Source organism: Meriones unguiculatus, assembly GCF_030254825.1.
Source record: "Meriones unguiculatus strain TT.TT164.6M chromosome Y unlocalized genomic scaffold, Bangor_MerUng_6.1 ChrY_unordered_Scaffold_25, whole genome shotgun sequence".
Taxonomy (NCBI): Eukaryota; Metazoa; Chordata; class Mammalia; order Rodentia; family Muridae; genus Meriones; species Meriones unguiculatus.
In genome coordinates, this window is record NW_026843710.1 from 27,212,743 (window position 1) to 27,220,161 (window position 7,419).

Sequence of the window (7,419 nt, forward strand, 5' to 3'; positions counted from 1 at the left end):
TAAGAGGAATGGTCTTGTTAAATAATATGATTCCTATTGGAAGTATATTACACTCTGGTGTGCTATGAGAATGATATGATGATGAAAGTGACCAGACAGAATGGAGACTTTGTCTCTCAGTTTCTGTCACATTCTATCTTTGTGTCTGTCTGTCTCGGTCTCTCTATTTCTGAACCTGTCTCTCTCACTCTTTTTTTCTCTATCTTTCCCAGTCTTCCTCTCTTAGCATGCTGCTTGTGGTTCAATATGAAATACTCTCAGTTCTGCTGAAGGATGACAACAAGATGACTGCCTGATGATATGGCATCCTGGAAGGTTTCTGTCAAAATATAATCAAGGTCCCAAATAATGCTTTTTGTTCAAAGATCTGCCTTGGTCAGAGAATATTTTCACAGGAAGTAATTCACTGACTGAGGACATATGTGTGCATTTAACAAATAGTAATTAAATCTGTGATAATGGGAAACTCACATATCAAGGAAATGTGACTTGTAACCACTTGAAAGAAATATGTGATACTTTTTTCTGAACTAAGGGTCTTGGACACAGGAAATGTAATCTATGGGTTGTGTGTTTTCAGCTGCCCAGATTGAAGCTTGTAGGGCTGCTTAGCCTTTTTCTCAAGCATGCTGTGCACTTGGACTTTTAAATAACCGCCTCCTGAAACTCTTACTTGTTTTCAACATTGGCATGACATCATTCTCCCTCTCAACCAAGCAGTGCCTAAGAGAATCTTGAGGTTTCCATGGAGATGAGTAAATAAACTCTCCTCAGTGTCCAGTTTCTCTGATCCTGTGTACACTTGACCCTATCTTGTGAAACCCAACAAGCAGTTATCTCACCCCTTTGTCCAGATCCCACACCTTTACTCCTGTTTACCTCTGTGACAATGTCAGGTAGAAAATGAAAATTTAATGTTTATTTAATTGGACAGCTTCCTAAGTAGGAAAGTTTCAAAGTGATGTGGTATTAAGTGGAATGTACAAAATGTCAAGGTAGTCTCCTACTGTGATCTTGGATCTCTAATTTACTAGGTTGTGACTTTGAACTGAGCACTCACTGGCATACTGACTAAATGTACCTTCACATTTTATTGAAATAATAGACTGGAAGTATCTAGGGTTCCCTAGGGTATTGAGTCTTTAAGAGCAGGGAAAGGAGGGGTAACCTGACAGTCCTGTGGACTCATCTAACAGCGTCTATCTGAAAGAGGGAGCATAAATGGCGAACAGAGATGCACATAATGGAGAAAAGACAGATTCCTCTTCAAGTCTCAGTTTAATGAACATGCAAACAACCATGGTAAAACAAAGGGTACAAGGAATTTTTTTCACAGTATCAACACAACTGTGCCACCTCCAAGATATCCAGAAATTCACTCAAGTTTACACCAAGTTTGCTCTCTGGTTCCCAAAGTTCATGGGAGCTTGCTACCTACTTCTCAGGCTCAGAACAGCCTACTTGCAGAGACCGCCAAGGACTGTCTCTGAAATATGAAACTTAGGTAAGACCGCATCTGCCATGGCCATGAGGCAGAATTCCAATTACCAGATTCCTTCAGTCCCCCTTCTTTGTCCTATGGAAAGCCTGTATTAGGTTGGCAAAATGTGCATTTTTTCTTACTTGTCATCAAGGTCTCAGATGCAATTTTTTACAAGCCTCTATCTGAGGTTGTAAAAAACAAAATTTTACTCTTATCAGTCATGACCTTACTTCCATATCAAATGAGCTTGTTAGAGATCTTTACTTTAAATTCATGCAACTGCACTTGTGTGTGTTGATGTTATTGAACTGTAACACACAAGGATAGCAGGCACAGAACAATTAAGCCATATCAGCCATGCTTGAAAGGGTCACTTAAGCACACAGTAAAGGATGGAAAGCACCTCCTGAGGAGGTGACAGGCTGTATTGGCCAATTCTAACCTAGGTTTCTTGGCAGATTCTATGTGATGGATCTTATTTCTCATAGTTAACAAGTCCAATGATAAGTTTTTGCTAGACCAAATACTAACTAGGTGATTCTAGACCTGAGCCCAATTAAATTCTCTTTCATCATACCAAGAATCAGAAACCCTAATAAGAATCATAACAAAAAACAACAACAACAACAAAAAAGAATCATAACAAAAGCATGTTGCTTAACAACTAATGCTGAAAAAGTATTATCAGCACTAAAACAATTAGGATGCTTGTAATATACACATCAAATTGAATAGGTATCATTGTTCTCAAAATGTCTTGCCAAAATGTTTCCAATTAGGAGTAAATAAGGAGAATTAACACATGCCAAAACAGAAGTATACTTGATTAATTTCCCAAAGCTACTTGAATTCCCAGAGAGAATGCCTATATATCCAAACTCAGGCCCAATTTCCATATGTTGGTTTGCCAATTTTTATTTGAAGTCCTCCAAAGTCCAGCACTAACAGCTCTTTCTAAAACAAAGGAAATTTGAGTGCTTTTACCAGAAGCCAAGTTCTTAATACCCTTAACGATAGACCAGTACAGTCCATGACTGCAAATGCTTGGTCATTGTCCCAGGAGTATATGGTGGCAGTTTCTCTGATGCATCTTGTCCAAGGAACCATCATTTGAGGACAAGTGTATTGATCCCATTTCTCACAGGGTGGGTAACTCATTGGAGATGTAAGACTCACACTTAATTCTTGTAAAAAGAGAAAATAATATCCCTCCAATGTTCCACTTTGCCTGGTTGCAAAGGAAGGCTTGAGCTGCCACTCCAACTCAGAGTAGTAGGCATTCCAAGCTATGACCTGTACATGGGAGATTGATAGGGTTTGTGATGAATAATCTCTCTGGTAAAGCAAAGAGGATGACCTCTTCCTATTCCTGAAAAGTTAAGAATCTGTTTTACTTGTGTTGCTTCAAAAGCAGGAAAACCCAGCAACCAAGTGTTGCTGACATAAACAAGGACTTCAGCATCATTTCAGGAAGGTGAATGTAGTAGAGGTGGATTAGTAACTTGCCACTATGCCCAATAAAGAGTCATCTTGTCTTCATTGATATCATTATCATTGTCAGAAGAAACTCCTTATCCACTTGACACAACAGACATTCTGGTAACTACACCATTTTCCTGCAGAAAAACACAGACAGATCCTCATTCCAATATGAGTACAGGGTCGGCTCCATAGCAATTTTACCTTAGCAAAAGTTTTCTCTATGACATAATATATCTGCTGCAGATTTACCATGCTTATTCCAATTTAAGAATTTCAGAATGAAAACAACATGATAAAGGTGATTCTTAGGTATCCAGGGGATTACCTCCCCCTTCTTTGTGTTTTTGCAAATGAATTTTAATTGTTTAGTGGGCATGCTCTACAATGCCTTGTCCTTGTGGATTATAAGGTATTTTAGTTATATGAGAAACTTGAAACTGTTAACAAAATCTTTTAAAAGTTTTACTAGTATATCCTGTTCCATTGTCAGTTTTAAATTGCTTAGGAATTCCTAGAACCTTAAAAGTCTGTAGGCAATGATCAATAACATTCTTTACAGCATTCCGTGGTTAAGGAGTGGCAAAAAAAAAAAAAATCCAGAATTGGTATCTATGCAAACATGCACGTATTTCAATTGTTTGAATTCAGGAATATGAGTAATATGCACTTGCCAAATTTGATTTAGAGCCAATCCTTTAGGATTGACTCCCAAATGAGGAACAGGCTAAAATTGAGGACAAGTACTGGAAGCCTTGACTATATTATGCACTTGTTCCTTAGGCAATCCATATTTAAGTCTCAAGGTTTGACTATTAACATGATGCATATTATGGGCATCCTGGGCTCTTTTTAACTGTGAACAATAAACTTTGGTGACTATCTGCCAATGCATTTCCTTTAGAAGGGGTCCTGCTAAATTAGAATGTGCTCTCAAATGTCCTATAAAAAAAGGGAAAGTTTTTTGTATCAAATTTTTAATTTGTAAAACTTAATATTTATTCAGGAGAACATGTCTGAATTTGACTTGCAGTCTCTAAACTAGGCAAATGAGCTGCATATGCACTATCTGTATGAATGTTCAAAGACTGCTTATTAAAACTTTGAAACATAACCAATACTGCAGATAACTCTGCTATTTGCACAGCTCTGTTAGTCACTTGAAAATATTTTTTTTTCTTTTATAAGCATAGGCAGCACACCAGACAATGAACCATCAGTAAATACCATTAAAGTTTCAACAATTGGGCAAACTTTTGTTTTAAATGTATAGCTGTAGAAAAGCTAAATTAATTTTATTTTGTGCCTTAACAGGATGGACTCTGTCATAATAAGATTACATATATTAAAATGCCATATGTAAAAAAAAAATAAAAAAAAAATAAAAAAAATGCCATATGTATTAAAATCTTTGACAAGTCTGAGGGCCACAAATTTTTACTTACTTTTTGTCTACCTTTATCATCTACTCTAATGTTAATCCTATAAAACAACATGTGTTCATGTTATATGCCTAGGACAAAAGAGCAGCTGTGTTTCCTGCTGTGGTACTCCAGACAAACCATCTAAATATAGTGCTAGTGCCAGGACTGCTTGATCAGAGTTTCTGCCTGAGCTCATAGGGTCTGAGGTAGTTGGATAACCACAAGTTCATGGATAGGATTCTCTGCTATATAATGAGATGCTCTCCAGCATATGTTGTCATTTGAGTTCTTCATTTTAGCCATTTTGGTGAGTATAAGGTGAAATCTCAGGTTCAGTTTGATTTGCAATTCACTGATGGTTAACGACATTGGCATTTCTATAAGTGTTTCACTGCCATTCTATATTCCTCTACAGCAATCAAAAACTCAAGTGACAACACATTCTGGAGAGGTTGTGGAAAAAGGGGAACACTACTCCACTGCTGGTGGGAATGTGAACTTATACAACCACTCTGGAAATCATCTGGTGCTTTCTCAGACAACTAGGAATAGCACTTTTTCAAAGTGCAGCCATACCACTCTTGGGCATATATCCAAAAGAGGCCATAGTACACCATATGGACATTTGCTCAACCATGTTTATAGCAGCTTTATTTGTAATAGCCAGAACCTGAAAACAACCCATTTTCCCCCCAACTGAAAAATGGATACAGAAATTGTGGTACATCTACACAATGGAATATTACTCAGCAATTAAAAAAAAAGATAAACAAGGAAATTATGAAATTTTCAGGTCAATGGTATGAACTGGAAAGGATCATCCTGAGTGAGCTATCCCAGAAGCAGAAAGATACACCCAGTATATGCTCACACATATAGACATATAAAATAGGATAAACCTACTGAAATCTGTACACCTAAAGAAACAAATCAAGAGGGAAGACTCTGGCTAAAATGCTCAATCCCCATCCTGAAATGCAGAGGATGAACATCAGAAGACGAAGAAAACAGGGAACATGTTAGGAGCCTGCCACAGAGGGCTTCTGAAAGGTTCTGCATGCAGACTATCCAAGCAGATATTGAGAATTGTGGCCAACCATTGGCCAGAGTGCATGGAGCCTAATGAAAGAAGTGAGAAATAGTAAGTTCTGGAGAGGACAAGAACTCCACAAGGAGAGCAATAGAACCAAAAACTGAGTGCAGTGTTATTTCCTAATACTCATACTCCAAGCAAATACCATGCATGGAGATAATCTAGAACCCCGGCACAGATGTAGCCCATGGCAGTTCAGTGTCCAAGTATGTCCCATAGTAATGGGAAGAGGGACTGCCTCTGACATGAACTGATTGGACTGCTCTTTGATCCCCTCACCTTAATAATGAAAACAGGCTTTCCAGGCCACAGAGAAAAACAATGCAACCACTCCTAATATGATCTGATAGACTAGGATCAGAAGCAAAGAGAGGAAAACCTACTCTATCACTGGCCTTGGGGAGGGGTATGCATGGAGAAGGGGTATGGAAGTTGGGAATGGAAGTGGATAGGGTTTATGGAGGGATACAAAATGAATAAAGTGTAATTAATAAAAAATAAAATAAAAATATTAAAATTATAATTCCCTTTTTATTTATATTATAAAAGTTTGTCCCTTCAGGTTGATATGCCAGTGAAAGTGACCAGACAGAATGAAGTCTCTTTCTCTCAGTCTGTGTTACTTTATATCTTTATTTCTGTTGGTCTTGGTCTCTCTATTTCTGAATATGTCTCTTTTGCTCTGTCTCTGTGACTCTTTCAGTCTCCCTTTCTTTGCTTGCTACTTGTTGTTCAGTATGAAAAGCTCTCAGTTTTGGTGGATTACAAGCGACTCCTTGCTGACATGACATCATGGATGGTCACTGTAAAAATGTAAGCAATGTCCCAATTAAATGCTTTTTATTCAAAGATTTGCCTTGGTCAGGGAGCATTTTCACAGAAAAAAATTTATTGACTGGAGACATATCTGTGCATTTAATAAATAATAATTGAATCTGTGATAATGTGAAACTCACAAGTCAAGGACGTGTGACTTTATTAATGACCACTTGAAAGAAATATGTGGTGCTTGCTTTGACAACACATATACTAAAATTGGAACAATACAGAGAGGATTAGCATGACCCATCCACTAGGACAACATGCAAATTCTTTAAGTGGTGCATATTTTTTATTGGAGAAATTAAAGAAAACACAAATAGAGGAAATTGTGGAAAGAAAGAACTTAGGGAAGAAAACAGGAAGTACAGAGGGTAGCAAAACCAATAGACTACAAGAGATGGAAGAAAGAATCTCAGGTGTGGAATATACAATGGAAGAAACTGATGTATCTGTCAAAGAAATGGATAAAGCTAAAGAAATTCCTGACACAGACCGTCCAAGGAATTTAAGACAACATAAAAATACAAACCTAAGAACAATAGGAATAGAGGAAAAAGAAAAGTTCCTCCTCTGAGGCTCTGAAAGTATTTTCAACAAACTCATTGAAGAAAATTTTATCAACTTAAAGGAGAGGCCCATAAGAATACAAGAGGTCTACACAACACCCAATAAATTAGTCCAGAAAAGAAAATCTTTCCACCACATAATAATCAAAAGAACAGAACAACAACAACAAAATACTAAAAGCTGCAAGGGAAAAAGGCCAAGTAACATATAATGGCAAACACATCATAATCACACCTGTCTTCTCAACAGAGACTATGAAAACCAGAAGGGCCTGGATGGATACCAAGCAGGCCCTTAAAGAACTCAGATGTCCACCCAGGCTAAAACTCATAGACAGACTGAGAAAATAAGATATTCAATGACAAAAACAAATTTCAACATTACCTACACAAAATTCCAGCTTAATATAAGTGACTAGAAGGAAAAATACAATCAAAGAAAACTAGCTACTTTCAAGAAAACACAGGAAATAATTAACTTCACTAGAGTAAATCAAAAAGCACCAAGCACACACACTTACTACCAGAGCCAATATCAAAATAAAAGCCACT

At 37.3% G+C, this 7,419-nt stretch overlaps 1 non-coding gene across 1 annotated transcript; it reads left to right on the top strand.

The window, feature by feature from the left end:
• Positions 1 to 6,484: 6,484 nt before the first annotated feature.
• LOC132651763 (U6 spliceosomal RNA) lies at positions 6,485 to 6,591 on the top strand. Its single transcript, XR_009589328.1, has one exon. It is a non-coding gene; the product is annotated as a U6 spliceosomal RNA (small nuclear RNA).
• Positions 6,592 to 7,419: the final 828 nt, after the last annotated feature.